At 37.5% G+C, this 21418-nt stretch overlaps 1 protein-coding gene across 7 annotated transcripts in view; it reads left to right on the forward strand.

Moving 5' to 3' along the window:
- LOC105227368 (poly(rC)-binding protein 3) overlaps window positions 1-21418 on the forward strand; it is a 232957-nt gene that overhangs the window by 25975 nt on the left and 185564 nt on the right. For 4 of the 7 annotated variants that reach the window (XM_029550669.2, XM_019990687.3, XM_029550676.2 and 1 more), the window contains exon 2: window positions 20085-20198. The exons of 2 other annotated variants lie outside the window; for them this stretch is intronic. The gene's annotated coding sequence lies outside the window, so the exon portion shown is untranslated. The remainder of the gene's footprint in view (window positions 1-20084; window positions 20199-21418) is intronic. One more of the 7 variants, XM_049459164.1, reaches the window with a different exon arrangement.

Below are 21418 nucleotides of genomic sequence, written 5' to 3' on the forward strand. Positions count from 1 at the left end.
ATACAAACATGACTACTTACACACATTTACATACATACATATGTATATTATTAAGGCAAATTTAAGCTTGGGAACGAGTAAGAGGAGAGTGTAGTGCATTTTAATGAGCAGTAAGTCATTCGGGAGCGAGAAAACAAATTTGAGTATATATGCTAAATAATACCATTTACATATGCACATTTGTGCATTTTTTTTTAATTTTTTCTCAAGAAATGTTTATGTAGAATATTTAAAAATTTCTTAACCCCATATTTTATGCTAACTAATCAAGAGTTGCCACTTATTTCATAAGTATATTTTATAAACTTATTATATTCCTTATCAAAACCTAATATTTCCTACTATTAATGCCTGGCTTATGGTATATCCGCACACCATGGCGTATGAGTAACTTGAAAATGGTTATTAAGCACAGTGTGAACACCCGGGCGTATGATAAACATTTAAGATTCAATAAATGTTTACCGAAGCGGTAAACTTGCTCCAAACATAAAGGTAATACCCTTCACATATAAAAAAGTTTCCATATAAGAACTGTCAGTTTTTATGGCATCTATATGCTATAGTGGTCCGATCTGAACAATTTCTTTGGCGATTACATCATTGACTTAGGCCATGCCAAATTTCGTGAAAATATTTTGTCAAATAAAAAAGTTTTTTATACTAAAACTTGATTCCGTTCGTTCAGTTGGTATTGAGCTTTGTGCTACAGTGGCCCGATATCGGCTTTGAGCAGCTTTTTGGTGCGAAAAGGACGGGCATGTCTAAATCGACTCAGAATGTAAAGCTGATAATTTATGTTTATATTTGATAGCGTTTCTATATATACTATTTTTATATATCTTAATATATCTTTATATATAAAAATACACTTATATTATTTAATGAATATATACTTTTGCGAAAAATTCATACACATGGTTACCCTGTATAATTATGACGAAATATCTGTGCCGCTTAAAGCCATAAATAATTATTATTTATATGCAGGCAACTGTAAAATGGAAAGTCATACATTTATTAAATGAAATTGACCAATTCAACTATGAATGTATGCAATAATAATAATAACAACAACAACAAAAGCGCACTTACAACTAAATAAATACCAATGAGCCGCAGTTCATTGAAATATTAAACTGTATTTATTTAATTAAAAGTAAAATGATTTCGAATTGCAGACAATCGAATACATACATACATGCATGCACAAGCATTGTATGTTGCATGCAACAACAAGCAGTTGAGTGCAAAGGTATTATAAATATTTGCGTGGCTTTAGTTAAAATAGCAGCCTTTATAATGCCGGCGCACAAAAGGCCTTTGCAATGCATTCTTCTCTATTTAGCATAACACACACATACGCACACGCATGTCTGTTGCACGTAGACATTTCAAAATGCATTTGCATAAAAGCTTGTTTATGTAAATAAGTATTAATATCAAACAAATTGTTTAGAAAGCTTTCGCAATTAAATTTAAATAATTACCTGCGAATTTCTAATAGCATTAAATTAATTAACCTGACACTCGATTGTGTGCGTGAGCGCGCATTTTTGAGTGTTTGTGCGTGTTGCTCGACAAACATTTCTAATTGTATACCAACAACAACAACATTTTAATTCGCTTAGTCAAGTTACGGTTAATTTAACTTATCACCTTCAAGGCTGCTGCAGTTGAGTTGACCGGTCACACACACACAAACACACATACCTACAAATACACACAGCTAAAAAGGTGCATAGTGGCGCCGCAGGCCGGGTTGGGTGCGGTTGCGACCGCATATTCTAATTTACAAATAATTACCGCTGCCCAGGCGCGCACATCAACACATACACACTCACACGTACATATATGCCAAACAATGTTGTTGCCAGCATGTACTTTTTTGGTGCGAGCCCATTTTAACTGCAAATCTTGCCCAGGAGCTGCTCAATTCGCTCCACTTCGGCAGCAGACGCCGCTATAGCGGATTATTTGTTGTTGTTGCTGTCGTTATTGCTGCTGCTGCTGCGCCAAGCAAGTTGATCAAACTTAAAAATAGCCGCAAGTCTGTGCAAATTTTCACATTAATTAAATCCATTGCCCTGCAATGCCTCGCATATCACCACACCGCCGCTCCCCTACCGCAGAGCGTCCCGCGCTCTTTGTGCCGCAATTGAGTTGAGTGCAAGCGACAAACTGCTTGAAGACGTCACATTGCAATTCTATTTTAATGACATATTGAAGGAAGGCAACAGATTTCGCTAGTTCGGCGCGCAGTGGTAGCAGCAATAACAACAATAACTACAAATAAGCGAGCATTGAAAATGTGCCCAGCAGGAATAATTGTCGGCATATATTTTTAGCTTGGCTACCCATGTTTCAGGCATAAAATTCAATTAGTTTGCAACGTGGGGAAATAAAAGTGGTCTTTAAGGGGTTAATTACATATAATATCATATACATACATAGGTAAGAGCCAATGAATTCGCTTAGGGCAAACCGGAAAACTGCAAATTTTATTGTTCTCTGCCACTGAGAGGTTTTGCAATTTGTGTATATACTATATCCGAAATGAGACTCTTCCATTTATTTCGATCTTGTGCTGGCCTCTCGATTTCACTTAATTTTTCAGACCTTAGATATTTCGATTACCAACAGCTGATTGGGTTTTCTCTTCGGCAGCCTTATGGATTCCAGTCGAAAGCATTCCAGGTGATTGTATCGATGGCTTCGCGGAGTTGCAAACAGTTCAATGGCGTCTGAATCGCGAGTCAAATGCTCCAGACAGCCTCGTTTTCTTTTGAAAATTTCGGTCCACAGGGGTGTTTGATTTGTGCGGCACCATAAGTCCGTGTTAAAAACGAGAGGCTAGATTGCTTCATACTGTTACGCTACTATGTATATTCTATGAAGTCTTTGAATGGTGGAGAGCCCTGGAAAAGACCGCACTTGCAAAGAGAGCTCGAGATCATTCAACGAGTGCCACTCTTTAGCATTTGACTATTCACAGTGATTGCAGGGCGCGGATTATAGCTTTGAGCTCACTAGCTGTGCTTTCAAGACTGCTTAAGGAATGCCTACCCTCGTTAGAGAAAACATACAGTCACTTAGTGGTGAGGGTGGTATGGGTGGGAGGCCAGATAGGTAACTGCAAAGCTGTTGAGCTTGCCATAGCCCCGCTATGAGTAGAATAGGAAAGGATCGGTGCTCCCCCTCCTCGTTAGGTTTACTATTAGATAGATAGTTTTCGCGGGAACTTGCCATCGGTTCATGCACTGTCGCTAGATCCTTTTGGCCCAATCACAATTATAAGAGATCTAGTACGCTTGCAATCTTCGGTAAAGCTAGTCTCTCCTAGTTGTGGGGATTCTAATAGGGTCTATCGGTGTCCATGCTGTAAGGTTAAGAATCTTACCAGAAGCGCTTGTAATTTTTAATTGGCAACAAGCCGCATTGCTGGCTTACAAGTTCGACTTAAAGGATTATTAGTTTTATGGCATCACAAAGGACTGCATATAGCAGTACAGGTGCGATATTTCAAGCAACCATCAAGTCTAACCTAACCTAAATATCTCAACCATATATATATTCGCTCTGTGTGAACTAAAATTTCCTAACCTCAAATAAGCTATTCGAACTTTGGGACTAAATGTCAATAATTGTCTATACTACAATGTCATCTCGGGAGTCTTTACCGCTAACTCCATTAGACTTCTTATTTTATAAGAATTAACAACCCTCACATATGCCAACCTGACCTAACCTTAAAGCTGTCCCATTGGGCACTCAAAAATCATGTCTGCACAATAGGCAGTGTAATTACAACTGTATGCGTGTATCTATGTCTATGTGGAAATAAATTTTCTGTCTTTCATTTTTTTTATTCTTATTTCTTTCATTTCTTGCTTTGCAAATATTTTGAGACTGTGAAAAGAAATCAAGAAAATCAAATAGAAATAAAAGCAGAAATTTGCAAAGCGTGCAATTAGCAAGCCAAGCAGCACAGATTTACACTTCTACATACATACCTCCTAATTTATATGTATTTGTGTATGCTTGCACAAATTTACTTTTCAGATTTATTTTTGCTTTTAAGTGAAAATGGCATAAAAATCCGATTTACGATGTAGACGCCAATACAAAATCCTACAAATGGCTTACACGCTCACATCCACACACATACAGACATTGTATGTAAACTTATTTATGCTTTTCTTATTAAACTTCGTACAACATTTTGATGAAATTAAAACAAAAAAGTTCGTTTGTTATTTTTAATTTTTTCATTATTTTTTTTTTTTTTTTTTTTGTAATTATACTTTTTCTTGTTAATTCGTCTTGTTTCGCTGTGGGCGCTATATTCCACACACGCCTGCATTTATATATGTTTTTGACATATTTGCACGTAAAAGCCAAATTGCTACATTTGCTTGCAAAATTGAGTAAAAGGAAATTACGATCTGCCCACATTTTATACGCCTTTAATAAAAATTCCCCTAAAATTCGGCTCATTACCTGCGAGATTAATATTGATAGTTATTTAAGTGAAAATTGTGTTATTTACGTGGAAAGTTGTGCGCACCCAGCAGTAAAATGACTCAGTTTAGAACTAGTGCGCGTCTATGTCATTAGGAGGCGGTACTGGTTCTACTTCGATATTGGTTAAGTCCTATGAAGTGATAATACCTACTTCTCTAGCACTTTGTAAGAGCTTCTTAACTACTCCCAAGCTGTCTGGTTAGTTTTATCAATAGCTTCTTATATCGCAAATATAGTAGGAGTATCAACTGACCCACTTATAGCCTTATAGTCCCAGACCCACCCAAAAATATTATGAATAACAACTGACCCACTTTCCAACCCTTTTCTACCAGTCTTGTATTAGTCATATCTCTCCCACTTTGACCGCCGGGCAGTGCAGAACAGTGTGTGTCCACGTTAGCTGAATTTCACCTGTCGCTTTATTGGAAAAGGCGGAAAGAATGCCAGATATATGTATGTATGTACATATATTTACAGCATGTAAGTTAGCTGTGGGCTAAAATAATTTTAAAATTTATTTCTAATTTTAACCAACAAAAAAAGAACTGTAATTTTGTAATTACCAAAAAATATTTTCAATATTGTGCACTGACAATTTTTGCTAGGAAAATGTAAATATTTATGCAGTGTAGCTGACCTCATGTGCTATTTTCATCATTTAAATTTTTGTCTATTTTACTTTTTTGCCGCAGAGGCTGAATACATACGAGTCTATAGTTCATACGAAGAGCAAACGTTGTTTCTTAGTATTATATAGATATGTACCATATATACCACTCAATACTTACTGCTGAACATACTCCGGCCCTTCCTTAAATCGTTTCTGGAACTCGATAAGGCGCTTACTTTAGTGACGACACTTGCTTTCTACTTCTCTAAGTTGGAAATTAAAAAAGGCTCTCTCAGCTAAAAAAGTTCTTGAAACATTGATATGAAATCGCTCAAGCAGTGGTTTCTCTGCAAAAGCATAATAACCATCAATATACATATTTAAGATTAAAAAAAACTCTTAGGGAACGGATCTATATGTTGAGTTAATTGGAACTTCTAAAGAAGACTCCATATTTGGCATCGTTGAGTCTATCATATATACCAAATTCCTTTGCGGGTTGTTGTCCTGGCTGTAAGTTTGGTTGTTTGCATTGATAAAATAGCAATCAGCTGAAAACTTTGAATCAAAATACTAGAAAAAAATTTAAATTGAAGAATACGGCTGATCGTGAATCGTGCTTATCGTTAATCGAGTAGATAAATACTTGTTTCTAAATTACAAGCTTAGTTTACTAAATTAATTTTGCTTTGCGAAAAGGCTATAGGATTAAATTGAGCGCCACCATAAGAGGTTTTTCGGCTTAGTGCTTTCTTAAACACCGAACATTTTTCCATTCCTGTTGAAGAGAATTTAATAACCTGCTTTTATGCTCGCTCTCCTTAATATTCCCGTGCGTATGAATTCGCCGAACAATTTTAATATTTAATTTATAATTACAAGTAGCAAGTGGCTCAAGAAAAAACTGCTAAAGGTGGAAAACCACGATAAAGAAATTTTAGAAGTGCCACATGCACGTAGCAACGACCGCAGCGGCGGCCACGCAAAACGCGCGCGCAAAATATTTGATAACATTAAATTGCAAGCACTCGTTATATAAGTATGTATGTTTACATATAAATAAGTAAGAATGTGTGTATATACATATGTTCGCGTGTTAGCGCATAAAGTTAACCGCAAAGTTGGAATCCTTCAAAAATTTTACGCTGCCAAAACGCTAAAATAATATGGGTTTCTCCCATATGAGTGTGTGTGAGAATGTACAAACACACATACAACAACAACAAAACGCATATGATATTATATTCCACCGTCTCTAATTGAAAATTTGCGCTCTTCACATTACATTGTATAAATTACACACGCATAGAAAACAACAGCCAAGCAGACGCGCGCAGCAACGAGTCGCAACCCTGCAAGCATTTCACCTTAACGCTAAATACGCCACAGCGTGTTGTAACACTACGCTCCGCCGCCAAGTCAAAACTCATCGGTAAACAACCGAATTTTGAATTAGTGTGCATAACAAGAAATAGAGATTGAATTTTCCCTAATTAAGCGCTTCCTGCGGTCGGCACGACAACTCGCGCCAGCTCGGGCGGCATGCAAATTTTCCTAACCTCACACTCACAGCGTCGCAGCATAGTATTTGTGGCAGCATGTGTTTGTGTGACTCCTCAAGTGCCTTTCCTTTTGGGGGAAATACTTCAGCGCACACACCTTCAGCACTAGGTAATTCACACCGTTGCAACCGTGTGCGGGCACATGCCGTAGCGTAGAGACATTCTAATTATGCGCTACGTCCACGTTGTCGCAATCAAGTCGGTCTCTATTACGCGTACTTGGCAAATTTTCTAATTTCTCTCTCTTGCAAGGGGTTAAAGTCGCAATATGCCTGTTAGTGGTTGTTGTTAGTGGCATTGCTGGCGAAATCACGTTATGATGGGCAATGAAATTGGCGTCGCCACTTGACCTCACGTTCATGTCATTTGCGCGCGTTGTCGAACGGCAGTTAACAGGAAATTTGTATTTTTCGGCTATTTTTACTAAATAGCTGGCGTGGAGGCGTCGGCGATATAAAGTACATATTTATTTGCGTAATTCCATTTTCTGTCGAAATCACCATAGTATTGTATTTAGTTGCATGAAATTGAATCTTTCTGCTGAAAAATTGTTAGAGAAATATTAATTGAAGTTTCGGGGAAAGCAGTCAAAATTTAAAAGTTTATGTTTTCTCTGAAATTATTTTTAAATGCGATTTTTGGCATATCGAATAGTTCACTTAAAGTTTAAGTTTGTTGCAGTTATAGAAAGTTATATAAAAACAAGAAAAAACTTTAACTTTAGCCGCATCGAGGCTATTATATCCAGAAGAATGCCATACAAAAACTCGATTAGTTTGTATGACAGCTATATGCTATAGTCATCCGGTCTGAACAATTTCTTCGGAGATTATATTTGTGTCTTAGGCAATTACTCATGCCAAATTTCATGAAGATATCTCGTCAAATAAAAAAGTTTTCCCTACAAGAACGTGATTTTGTTCGTTCAGTTTGTATGACAGCTATTGTTATAAGCCATTCCATAGTTGGGGAAATCTACTTTAGAATATTACAATTACATTTCAGCATCATTTTCTATGCCTATTCTTGTTCTCTTTTCTTTTGCCCCTTCAACACTCTTAAGTCGCCTATTTAATTAAATACACATTCCACCTGCCTTTGCTTCACCTTATTTTAATCAACGCCAGCAACTTGAGGCGCGTGTGGAGTGACCCCAAAAATGTCATACCTTCATATATATTTATATGAGTACATGTATATTATATATGTATATATAGACGAGTATCTCAACAAGTTCACAAAAGCAGCAGAAGAACAGGCAAAAACGCAAAAACTACTTTTGCAAGAGATTAAATTAAATTAGACTTAAGATGAAGTACAGTTTTATGGTCACTTTGTGGCTGTTGACCGAGACGTTGTGGAAAGAAGCGTAGCGCGATTAGTTAAAATATAGCTTTTAGTCAGCAAAGGTAAAAAATCTCGACAATTAGGTGGAAAAAAAGTTCACGGCACAATATTTAAAAAAGAAAACGGAAGTGAATGTACGAACGAGCGAAGAAGGCAGGAAAAGCAACCAAAACTGAATAAACAAACGGTGGTGATAGAAATCTGCGTAGCACAAGCCACAAATGGTGAAATGATGAGAGGCTCGTAAATGCGACATTGCCACCTGTTTTTAGATGGAAATAAGCATTTAAGATTGGTAGAACAATACAATGAAACGTTTAAACCAGAGGCATGACCGATGCGCCTGTATATTTCTGTCAACAAATTTGGCGCTTTCTATTACTTTCTGGGCTGAGCTCAGGCCGTCAGGGCTACAGTTTGGCGAACTCACAATGGAAACGGTTAGACAAAAAATCCCCAATTGCTAAGCTCATCCGGGGTCGTAGAAGGCGAAAACTGAACGGCCTGACAGAAGTAGGTTAAATGTGAGTAACAAATAAGCATGCAACGAAGTAGGCGATGATTTTGAAATGTTGAACTTGGACTAACGGCTGTTACCTCAGTATGCAAAAGTGACGTCTTGCAGAAATGGTTACAAGGTTATCCGTCCCGCTAAATTCGTGGTCTTCAAATACGTTCAATATCACGTCGCCATTAAGTTGGGGTTACGTTGATTTGAAACCTGACTAGTGCTACGATTCTGGCTCTGAACACAAGCTCCCATAAGGTTACGTGTCAGCCTTTATATGGCCTCCCTCCGAACCACTAATTGAATGACTTCAAAGGGCAAAGCAGGATTATGCGCTATCAGATAGGAAACTAGATGGCTATCTTACCTGTCTGTACAGAAAAAAGCGAGGCTACCGAATCTATTTAAGGGTCCCATAAAATTTCGGTCCACTGAGCTTTCAGTTAGGTTTTATTGCGCTAGAGTTATGAATATTGATATTGGGTCCCTTACAATTTCGGGCTATCCGAATAGCTCAAGCGAGGGCTTTTTTCTATGCATGCAAACAGATTAAATTTTTCTAAAAATGGGCGTGTCAAAACATATGTACTTGAACAGTATTTCCAAGCTGTATACAACATCTTCTGTCACAAATTGCAGTCTTTTAAGCTTTTTCATCGATTTTCCCAAATTCTCAGGTGTCAACATTAGCCAAAAATTAATTATAAAACACTTTGCCAGTGTTGTTGTGCAATAACACACCTCCGCTTTGATGTCGACCGCTCCGTTTGTAGGCTTGTGTGTGAGTATGTGAGCCAGGCTGTCAATCAAATCTTGTTAAACACATGCGCTCACACTCGAAAGTGTTTTAGTGTGTCAAACAGTTCGGAAAAAGGTATGGCTGTGCGGAATATCAAAGGATCTAAAATCAAAATTCAATTACTACTTTATTTCGGCGACTAAAACGTAGAGCCGAGGGAGCTGTCGCTGTGTGTTGGCTGAACTAGACAGCGAGGCACACCTGCAACACACGCACAGTCACAAACATACACTTACATGCTGTTAACTTCAGCACTTTAGCAGTTATTACGTTCGCACTTAACGTAGGCGGCAGCCACTTTCTCCAACACTACACACACGCATACACACGCACATAGCATTGATGCTGTCATTGGCAAATGCAGACGCACGAAAGCTGCCAATATTTGATTATAGCGTTGAATTGCATACAAAAGGTATTAAAGGCATTTTCCAAAAGCAATGCGTCTGACATTTATTATTGTGCCATGCAGACATACACACACACACACACCTGCCTGCCTGCCTGCCTACAAGTGTGTGTGTGTGAAGCAAAAAGAAGCCAGTTAAAGCTGCCGAAAATGTCTAGCGGAAAATTTACATGTAAGCAACAAGGCACACACGGACACACGCACACTAATGCAAAGCAGCGTGTGGCAAGTAAATTAGTGCGCAAGCGGGAGTGTGTGTGTGTGAGTGTGCGTACTCAAAAATCTATGCATGCTTTTAGGCTGTTAAACGTTTATGTCGAATGCAAAGTGAAGTGGCATGGTGACTAAGTGTTTAGGTGGAGTGCTCGACACTCCTGCACATACATGCATTCGTGTTTGCCTATGCCTGTGTATGTGCCTTGTGAGTGGCTTCCGTAGCACGGCTGCTTTTGAAGGCAGGACAATTGCTAGCAATAACAACAACGCCGACTACAAACCGTTGTATTTTGTCTGCCAGTGACAGGCACATAAGAATGGTATTCAGACTGCTGCTTTATAACGGATTTATCGGCAAATTCAAATGTATTGTTGGTGAATTTGTCACTCGACATTGTAGTTGTAACCATTTTTACCAGTTTTTGTTTTTTTTTATACTCTTTGTCGCAATTTTTGGTTTCTCATGCCAATAATTGTTGTTGTGATACTACAAATTGTTTTTGTAAGTGCACCCTGTAGGTTATTGAATCACGATTTTATAAGAATAAGCAAAATTTTTTATTTTATTTTTTATTTTGATTCGACATTTTGTATGGCAGCTATGTATAAGCTATAGAGACTCGATCTGCACAATTTCTTCGGAGATTACAGTGTTGCTTTGAAAAATAATCCGACTGAAATTTAGCGAAAATATCTTCTCAAATGTAAAAGCTTTCCATACAGGCACTTTCTTTTGGTCGTTCAGTTTGTATGGCAGCTATATGCTATAGTGAGCTGATCTGAACAATTTCTTCGAAGATTGTAATATTATCTTACGCAATACCTCTTGCCACATTTCGTGAGGATATCTCCTCAAATGAAAAAAATTTACTAGTTTTCGTTCGTTCAGTTTGTATGGCAGCTACATACTCGTATATGCTATAGTGATTCAATTTGAACAATTTCTTCGCAGATTATACTATTGCGTAAGGCAATACCTCTTCCCAAATTTCGTGAAGATATCTCGCCAAATAAGAACGTTTTCCATACAAGAACTTCATCTTGATTGGCAACTGGCGTTACCTCTCTAAGGATAAAAGCAACAAAAGAAGTTCGGCCTCCACAGTTCTAGTGCCAAAGCAGAAAGAAACAGATGTCAAAGCTCTTCTCATGTCAGATTTTACTTGGAAAAAAAGTTCATCAAATGCTTAAAAAAAAAAATCAGTAATTTTAAATTTTAAGGATCTTTCAATAAGTATACAATTCGCGAAGCAGATTTTTGCTTTTAACTTTTTTACCTTCTCCTTATGAAATTTGTTTTCTATATATTCATTTAACTCCTTTTCTTATGTGTTCTCTCTGCATGTAAGAAAGTAAGTCTAATTATGTATGGACTCTCTTACTTTATAAAACAATTAAATTCATTTTCTTTTCATGTAATGATATTTTACAACAAATAATACTTAAGTGATTAGATATTGCGTATGCCTAACACGCATGTAAATTTACCAACTCACTCTTAACTCCTCTACAATTTTTAACTCTTAACACTTCTTTCCAAGACGCTAGGATGCGTTCGCCCTCTCAGCAACACTTCCAGCACCATTGCATTTCCAATTCATTTCATTTCATTTCGTTTTCGCTTTCTAAGCTCTCTTCTTCAGCAATGCGCTCATACTTACATGTAACAGTCACACCTACCTATCAATACTGCGCAGACCCCTCGCACACATCGCATTAAAGCGCTCTTTATCAGCTATGCGCTCTTACATTCAACTGGGTTATACCAGCAAGTCAATGCTGCGCAAAGCGCTTGCATACACACACTCATAAGTTCGTATATGCGTGACTTAAGCTGTGTGCTCAGCAGTGGTATTAGCTGCGTGCTCATCATTGAGAAGTGTCAATGAGTGATGCTATGTTTGTATGCGTTGTTGTTGCAATTTTTTAATGTTCGAAATTGACCTTCCACTTGTTATGCATATAATGGTTAATGAAGAGTTGTCACAGATGTTAGAAGAGTTTCGAATTTTCTACAATTCATGGAATGCGAAATTAAGAGGAAATCAGGAATGCAATGTAACAGTAAAAATATTTAGTTACAAGTGCTGCTGAGAGTGAACACACATAATTCTTGGCTGATGTGAAAATTTCTTAAAATTTGTGAAAAGTATTGGTTTAAAGTGTTAATTTGTTTTTTTTTTTTTTAATTTAAAGTAAAAATCGCTAATGAAGGCAAAAAAATAGTGAAATAGTGTCGTGAAAGTCGTAGTGTGTTAAATTTCTCGAAATTACGAGTATATGGTGCAAATTCCTTAAGTGCGCGATCAGGTTTGTCGTGGGTGTGTATAATAGTGTATGTATGAATGTAAGAAATGGAATGGTACTTCATGCGGTGTGCTTATGTCGCGTGTGTCGGATATTAAGTATTATTATAAGAACACTAATAAAAAATAGCGCGTAGTGTAGTTTAGCCAAAGCAAGTTTAAAAAGGTTGAGTTTATAACCAAATTGTTTGAAGTTTATATTTATCATCTGCATGTGTTTATAATACATTTCTGTCTATATGTACATGAGCACTGGTAGATTTTCTTTTTTTACTAAAAAATCGCATATGTGGGATATTTTGTACGGGACAAGCGGGCAGGCAAATAGACAGACAGACAGACATGGCTAAATCGACTTAGCTCGTCACGCTAATCATTTCGAAAAAACTCTCTAAAATGTTTCCGACATTTCCTTCTGAATATTACAAACATCTTGGCAAAATCAATATACCCTATTAAGGGTATACAGATTTGGAAAAAATACCATGACTTTCCTATAGAATCATATACCATTTCATTTCTTTCCTAGTCCCAGTATTTTTTCGAACACTCACTACACATTTCTTATTTCCTAAGCAGCTAAATTTCCTATAAGCCCTTTCAGCAGCTCACTAGTCCTTGCATGCAGCTGAGTGCTGTCACTTCTTGTTATCACATCATCGATGATAAGGGTTCTGCGAAACTGACTGTGGCAATTGTGAGTACAAATTTTTTCCTTTCTGAGTTGTAGGACTTGTCGCAACATTTTGTATTGTTGTTGCTGCTGTGAGTGTTGTGCCTATTATCAGCCATGTTCGTACACACGAGCATACTGTTGGACTTGACTCGACTGCTGTTGCGACACTGAGTTTTCCAAGTTCATTATTGTTGCTTTTGCTGCGCATAGCTATATATACATATGTATATCCATGTTGGTGCTGTTGTTGTTGCACTTGTCGCTGTCATTGGTAGAAGTTTTAAAATATTCACTTAACACAATTTAATTTGTGCGTTAATGTGGGTAAACGGGTGTGTTAAATGCGTTTATCAAAAAAGGAAGAGATGAAAAATAAGATGCGAAAGGCGCGTGAAGTGGAAGCGAGTTTGTATGTATGTCAGCAGTGTCTGCTACAAACTTTGGAAGGACGTCGGAGGACTAGACAGAACCATCTGCTCAACTAAAGGATGCTCGTATTCCATTTAAATGCTTATGGTCCGCATTTCTCTAAGGGCCACGAAAGTTTTGGATGTCGGAGTATTATTTTTATCCTACGAAAACCTTTTCCATTAGTTCTATAAGTATAATGCTTGAGCTTTTGATACTGAAGCCTGATAAAATAGAGAATTTTCACTCTGTTATTTAATACAGACCTTGAACTCGCTGACAGTAAGTTAAAAGAGAGTCAGGGAATGTATTATCTCACTAACTGTGGCATCAAGTTACTTCCATAGTAAACTTGTCTGGGTACTTGGTCAGAGCGGAATCGTCAGAAACTGTAAAGCCGTTGAGTTCACTAGAATGAGTATCCTTGCCCTTGGCAACGAGCAGGTGTTCCTCTATCTTTGTGTACTCGGGTCCAAATTGGATATTTAAGGTGTCCAGTAAGCTATAAAAGCTGTATAACTATAATCTATTGATTCACTATTTTGCGTTTAAGAGACCCTTCCATTCTTTAACGCTATCGATTTCCATAGAAAAAGAATTAATTTATAATGAGCAACCGCTTGCAATATAAATTCAATTTCGCAACCCATCAAAAACTTAAATCCACATTTATAAAGCACTTAAGCAAATTTTATTAACTCACACCTAAAGTTCAATAAAACCGCGTCTCCGGCGTCTGCCGCAAAAACTTTCAATAAACTTTTTCCCCTTAAACCATAAAATATTAAAGTAAAATGATAATAAATCCAACAGTAATCCCTAATTTTGTTACCCTTTCTTCAGCTGCCAAGTGAATTTTTGCTTATCGCAAATCTACTATTGAAACCGTCAACCAACCACGCCGACACGACGCGACGCCGAACGCCGAGCTGAGCAACAATGTGCCCATTCCGCACGACTGTAAACGGCCATGTAAACTGTTGACAGCGCTCGAACGCTTTTCACGCCATTTCAAATTCCACTCAGGCAAACGGCAACGCTTGTACGCCCGTTTCCGAAATCGAATACACGCCCGAACGCCATTGACGTCGCTATGATGTGTGGCTCGGGTAGGCAAGCGTGGTGTAAACGAGGCAAAAAAGGAACAAATTTTCACATAATCATTGAAAATTATCTGCTCAAATGACTATTTGGATACACTTTTTTCACCATTTCGCCCCCCAACCCTGCACGTCTGCTATGATTGCGGTGCCACAGCAGCCCATAAAGTGATACTACGGCTGCCACAGCCACAGTCAGCGTCACAGCCGCATCCGCACGCCGCTTCCTTTGCTCGGTTTTTGCTACGCTGCCATTTTTACTTTTTAAAAATTTCCTTTTTTACTCTCTCCTTTCTTCTATTCTCTTGGTTGCCTCGTCATTTTTTCTTGCCGCGAAACTCCGGGTTTCTGTCGCGTTGGCTGGGTTTTGGAAAAGTTGGTCGTCTCGTCGTTTGTACCCCACGGCGTAATTTGGTAATGGTGTCGTGAAATCTCTGGTAGCTGCGCTCGGGGAGCAGATCGCGGTAAGTGGCGCACGAGCGCGCCGGTTAGCCGTAGCAGTGCTTGGCAGTTACTGACGCGCTGTGGCACAACAAATGTCACTTTGCAGCGACAAACACAGTGCGAGATACACGTAGGCGCACATATTTAATCGGTATATTACACTTAGTTGGAGTACCGTGCGTTCGGAAAGTGTACGGACGTGCTGTGTCCTTGCTCGACGCGCACAATGTGTCGCTCGTGGATATGTGCTGTTATGACGGTGTGGCGCTGAACGGCGAAAGTAGGACGACCGCCATGGAGCCGCATAAGTTGGTTGGCAGGCGAACAGGAAGCAGCCAAAGCAAGCAATGTGCTGCAATTCAGTGCGCTTCTGCGGTCTCAGTTTATGCGGTTTGGTTGTCATTTTTCGCTGCATTTGCTGCTGAAATCAAAATCTCAACCCACGCCATGAGCATCGTGTGCGAACTGACGTTTTTCAGCCGGCATTCTAACCAATTGCTTCGTACAACTGCTCGCCGCATAAGCGGTTTGTATATCAGGCATTGCGGGGCAGCTGGAGCTTGCTAAGAAAAAAGAGCGCACACGTGTCCGGAAATATTGAGTCTTCTGTTTTGTGTGTTTGCCAACCGCTATAGCAACAACAATGCTAACGCTATATCGACTCGCAAATTAAACTATAAGTGCTTTGGAAAATGTTTTCTTAAAAGGTTGTTAGCAAGGCGAAACTAAGTTGGCGAACTCGATTTCATGTAGTCGCACATAAAATGAAGTTGAAAGTTTGGCGGTATATTGGCCGCGTGCGAGGAGTATGGCTGCCAAATTAAACTAATGGCGGTAAGAAAGTTTTCTCATGAATCTCATGGCATCGAACGCAGCGTGGTGCACGAATTTATTTGGCGCACGGTTCCATAGACAATGTAAGCTGGTGCAGTCGTACAACAGGCACGAGTTTAAAATTTATACATTATAATTTCAAGGGTCGAGACTTTAGTGCTTCCTTCAAAAAAAACGAGTCAGATTTTCTAAAATTTGTGTAAAGAGGTTAGCTTAGGTTTTATAATGCCAAACATAAACCTACTAGTTCTGAAAAATGCCAGCTGGAGGTACTGTTTAAGAAAACGCTTTTACGAACTTTAGGAGCAACTTATTATCTATTTTGATACTTCATCTAGTCCCTTGAACTGCAAAGCTCGTAGATATCTAAGACGAGTTCTAGATAATGTTGGAGCGAATCATAAGAGGTGTTCCGACGTCTTAATATCTTATTTGGACCCTTCGTCTTGCCACTGCGAAGCTCCCACATATCTAAGACGAGTTCTAGCTAATATTGAACAGAATCGTAGGAACGGTTCTCTCATGCTTACTTCCTTTCACTTTCTGCATGTATCCTCGTTACTTATGCTCATCCGACTCGTATATGATGCCAGTAGTTTGTGACTTGTCATTAGGCCAAAAATGGTCCTGCAGTGCCTTCGAGATCGTGTGCATTCAGGGGAGTTTTCATTCTCTTGCTTTTTCTTTTGTCAAAGAACTACATCAAGTTTTATATTCAAACACGTTTTACTCTTAAAAACGGCATCTGTGAACGGAGTTGTTCAGATCAAATTCCAATGAATTTTAGCTAAGGATTTCAGATTGGAATGGTGATGCAAGTTGTCCCGAAATTTGTAACAACAAATTTTCCTACAGGGTATGACAGATATGCGCACAAACATTAAGTGTCTCCGTAATTGTATTTGTGCGCTTAAATTTCACCAAATTAAATTATTTACACACAGATTTCAATATTTCGGAAATTGGGATTTGAATTGGAGCACTTTGTTGTTACCGCTGTCGCTGCTGTCGTTATTGTTGCTATTGCTGCCGTTAAGATTGTGGCGTAACATCAGCGGTGCGATATACGGAAATCTGTGGCTGAATGGCGAATGGAGATGAAAGAGCGTGCTGTGGAAGGGAATCTACTAGTTGGCAGTCAGGCCGCTGCTGATGCGACTAGACAACTTGAAGCGTTGGGATGGGAGGGTGTTCTATAGATAAGCAAACTGAAGAATTTTTTAAGTTGTTGGTGAATTCAGCACAGTTTGAACGGTTCGCCAGACATCGACGACGGTTGGACAGCTGACGAAGGGCGACGTTCTGGCAGAAGTGTCTGACGTAACGACATCGGTGACTGCTTGTTATTCCATGAATTGTTGTTGTTTTCATTGTTGCTTGTTGCCGAGTGTTGACTGCTTCCTTTTACACTCACTTATGCTGAAGACGAAGACGCACGCGTTCTCCAACTGGCTATATTTATTGATTTGATTTCGTCTCTTTATATACCCTGCACATATATTACTAAGTTTGTCATTGAGTTTTTAACACCCAAATGGAAACCTTGAAGCCTTGAATATACATAGATACAGCATACAGAGCTGCGTCTATCAGTTTTTTAGATATCGTTCTGAAATTGAGCACATGTCTTTTTCTCTTCCAGAGCTGCTCATTTGTCGGAACGGCCGTTATCGGATCACTATCTATTTCTAGCATATAGCTGCCATACAAACTGAACGATCAAAGTCAAGTCCTTGTATGGGAATCTTTTGTATTTGACGAGATATCTTGACGAGATTTGGTATAGATTATTTTCTAAGATAAAACTACAATATCCGAATAAATGATTCAGATCGGACTACTATACATATATGTTAACTGCCATACAAATTAATCGTTTAAAATATATAAAAAAAGGGTTTTTATACCCTTTCATGCTACAAAAAATGCAATTGTGAAGGGTGTTATAGCTGCACTGCAGCTTTAGCTAACGTTCTATATTGTTTTTTCTTTTATTTTGCTTTTCACTTCACTAACATTTTGAGCACACCAATTGTCTTTGTTGTATTTGTACGAGTATTTGTTGCTTGCCAATGCCAATCAACTCCTGCTGTGTTGCTGTGGCGCTATCTTCAATTTGAATGTCATTTACTGATTTGCCAAACAATACAAAGAGCTAACAAACACAAATACACTTAGAAACACACACACACTCAAGCGTACTAATTTGTATGTGTGTGTGTACAATATTAAAGATTATATGCGCATCAATATTTATTTACAACTTACTCCGTGTGTGTATGTGTGTGCGAGTGCGCTGTTGGGGTTGAAGGAGTTGTGCATTTTGCTCGCACAAATTGTATTAAAACTTTTTGATGTTTCTTCTTTTGTACACAAATTTTATTCTATTTTATTTTCACCACCCACACACACACACATACATACAGCGATTCTATTTTTACTTTTTGCTCAGCTGTTTCATAGCTCGTGTATTTGCCTTTTTCGCTGTTGCTGTTTGCCCAATACTCGACAGCACTCAGCTGCGCATACATGTGTGTGTGTGCGTGTGTGTATTTGAGTGCGCCTGTGTGTATGCTGTGTAATACAATTGCTGCGCTTTTTTAGGCGCATCACCCCAGCATTTGGTCCCTTTTACAAGCCTTTTAAGCTACTTTCCTCGGACTTTCTTCAATTTGCTTTTATATTTTTTCGCTTTTGTGCCGCTTTTCGGCGCTAAGCTGCTGCTGATTTTGTATGCTGCTTTAAATAAAACAAAATTAACAACAAAAACGTTGCGCCGCCCGCCTTTTTTGCTTTGCTCGCGCTACTTTTTCATAAAATTGAAATATTTCCTTTAAGTAAATAAATCCAAAAAATGTAAAAGTAAAATTCTTGCGCGTTTTTTCGCTATTGATTTTTGCTCTTTTCGCGTTTTTGATATCCTTTGGCATTTGATTTTCTTTTACTCCGCACTCCCTTGGCGCTTTGTTTTTATTCTTGGCTTGGCATCTTTTTTTTCTTTTCTACGCATATTTCTTTTTTTCCACTTACATTTTTTTGTTTCTGTCATACGCTTGACTTATTCGCCATTTAAGCATTGATAAGGATGCTAATGCCGCACGTTTTCTTCGATTGGAAAAAATATAAATAAATAAATACAAGAAATATGTTGCCATGGACTTAACTTCTAAAGCGATATTTATCGCCATGAATTATTAATGCCATAAGTTTCTGCTACAACCTAAGCAGTTGTTGGGTTTCTTATAATTTATGCTTAAATTCAATTCGATTTTTGGGTCCATTGAATATGTTCGTATAATTTATGTTTGAATTTGTAGATATTTAATTTTTAATAGGTTTATATAGTTCACAAAATAATTGGAACTTATATAAATTATGCGTGCTGGTGTCTAAACAAATTGCATTTCCAGAAGTTGTTGCTTTTAGGGTAGGCAATCTAATACACCTTGCTCTCGGCAGCGAATAAAATGATCAATTTATTTACGCTCTCTCCCTAAAAGTATCTTAAATGACTTTTTAACTCTTTGCATTGCATAATTTTAGGTGTCATACTACTTTGCTGTGCTTCTTATATAATTTATTAAATTTTGTACTTTGAAACCAACCAGCTAGTTGCTAGTTTTGGCATACCAATGCCTGAGTAAGCCTACAGCTCTTATCGTCTTTTATATTTTCTCTGTTTCGGCCTTATTTCTACTGCTCCCGGTTTTGAAGAATGCTCCTAAATTTTTTTTAAAGTATCGGACGCTATAAACATTCCGAACTGGATTCTCAAAATGCTGAGAAGTGGAAGCTATTAGTACAAAAAAATGCGGTAGAGATTCTTAAAACGAAGACGGGCATATTCTAATATTCATGGAAAGATTTCCTCTCAAAATTTATACAAATTTTTCAGCTTCTGAGAATTTTGTAAAACACTTCAAATTGTAGTGAATATTAAAACGAAAGCGAAGACTTTGCGATATTCATGGAAAGAGAATGTGGCAAAATTAATTCAAAATTCGAAGCTTCTCAGAATTTTGTTAGACACTTTAAATTGTATTCAATGTTAACCCTCACCACTACAATACCGGTAATATATCCATTAAAACAGAAAAACAGAAAAAGTAATGATAAAATGAGCTCTCGGTAGGGTATATCCTGATATCTGACAATATACGAAAATTTTACAAATATATGGACATTTCTTTGGAAAATTATAAACTTTATTTCCTTCCGAAAATTTTCAAATTTCTCAAAATGATTTTCATTTGATTTTAGTTTTTGCATTTCTTTTGGTTAGAAATAGTAAACTCAATCAATTCTACATAGTCACTGACAGTCTTTTTTTATTTTTAGATTTTCAGTAACAGTTATACTAATGGAATGACCGTTACGAACGCTGAGTTTCCTGAAATCTGCGGTTGAAATTTTTGCACTGCATACAGTCCAAGCACAACAGATAAATTTAAGGTAAGTTTGTGAAAATTTAATTAATTATTGTCTAGTAATTTATGAATATAAAAGTGAGGTTTTCAACAAAAGCCAAATTTGAAAAAAAATAAAATGAACTTAGCAAATTACATAAATGGGTTGAAAATTTCGTAGTTTTTAAATAATAGACCGACAAAACTCCTTTGGTTGAGCAAACGACGTTTTTGCGCCGTTCTTTTCACACTATTAATAGAAAATACTTACTATTTAGTAGAAACAATCTGCATGAAAGGCTAAGAACGCTAAGCTATAATTTATCGAATTAAAATTTTACGCTTATCCTGTTATCAAATTTTGCATATTTTAGTTAATCTTTAGATTTCATTTGCGTCTAAACATCGTTAGAACATTAGAGTGGCATAAATAAAGGTTGTACCATAGGAAGTGCTTATACAACTTTATAAATGTGTGTATTTGTATATTCCGATTATATTGCCAGAGTTATTTACCGTCAGAATTTCGACAACACTGACCAGTCAAAATGAAGCTGTGTAATGCCTTCTGTATTTGAGAAGGGTATTATAGCATCAGCGAAGCCAAAGTTAACATTTTTTCTTTCTTTTTTTCTACATAACATTTTCCAAGTAAACCACAACACACTTTCATTTATATATAGTATATTACATAACACACTTGCGTGGAAATTGAACAATCTGTAAGAAGCTTAGAATGTGCATTTTTCGGCCAATAACAAACTAATTCTGAATTCCGTAACAAAAAGGCATTAAAATGAACAAAATACCTGCAAATCCGCAGCATAATTGAGAAGAGCACTTGCCACAAGTAAAAGAAATGAAATTATTAAAATGTGCATGAGAATTTCTGCATAAAAATTAAACCTTTTAAAATAACTCCACACATTCACAAAAATGCAGCAAAATGTGGTTTTAGCCTAAGGCAGAGGAGCTTCCAATTTCGATAGAATGAAAGTGGAATATCTTTTAGTTAAATTCATTAAAAATTTGCAAAGTCAGTTTACATAATCTAGTATTTAGAGCATATTACACTTAAATGCTTAGGTTTGTATGTAGATATGTGATATCTTCCTGTTTTATTAAGGAGAGGTAGCGTAGAACTGTAAAATAATTTATTTTCTAAAAGCGATTTGCGGCAGAAATTTGTTAGCTTTATGCGGTTGTAACACGTTTTCACTAGAATTTGGATCGATATTGACTATAACACAATGCTACACATTTTTG

Source organism: Bactrocera dorsalis, chromosome 5 (genome assembly GCF_023373825.1).
Source record: "Bactrocera dorsalis isolate Fly_Bdor chromosome 5, ASM2337382v1, whole genome shotgun sequence".
Taxonomy (NCBI): domain Eukaryota; kingdom Metazoa; phylum Arthropoda; class Insecta; order Diptera; family Tephritidae; genus Bactrocera; species Bactrocera dorsalis.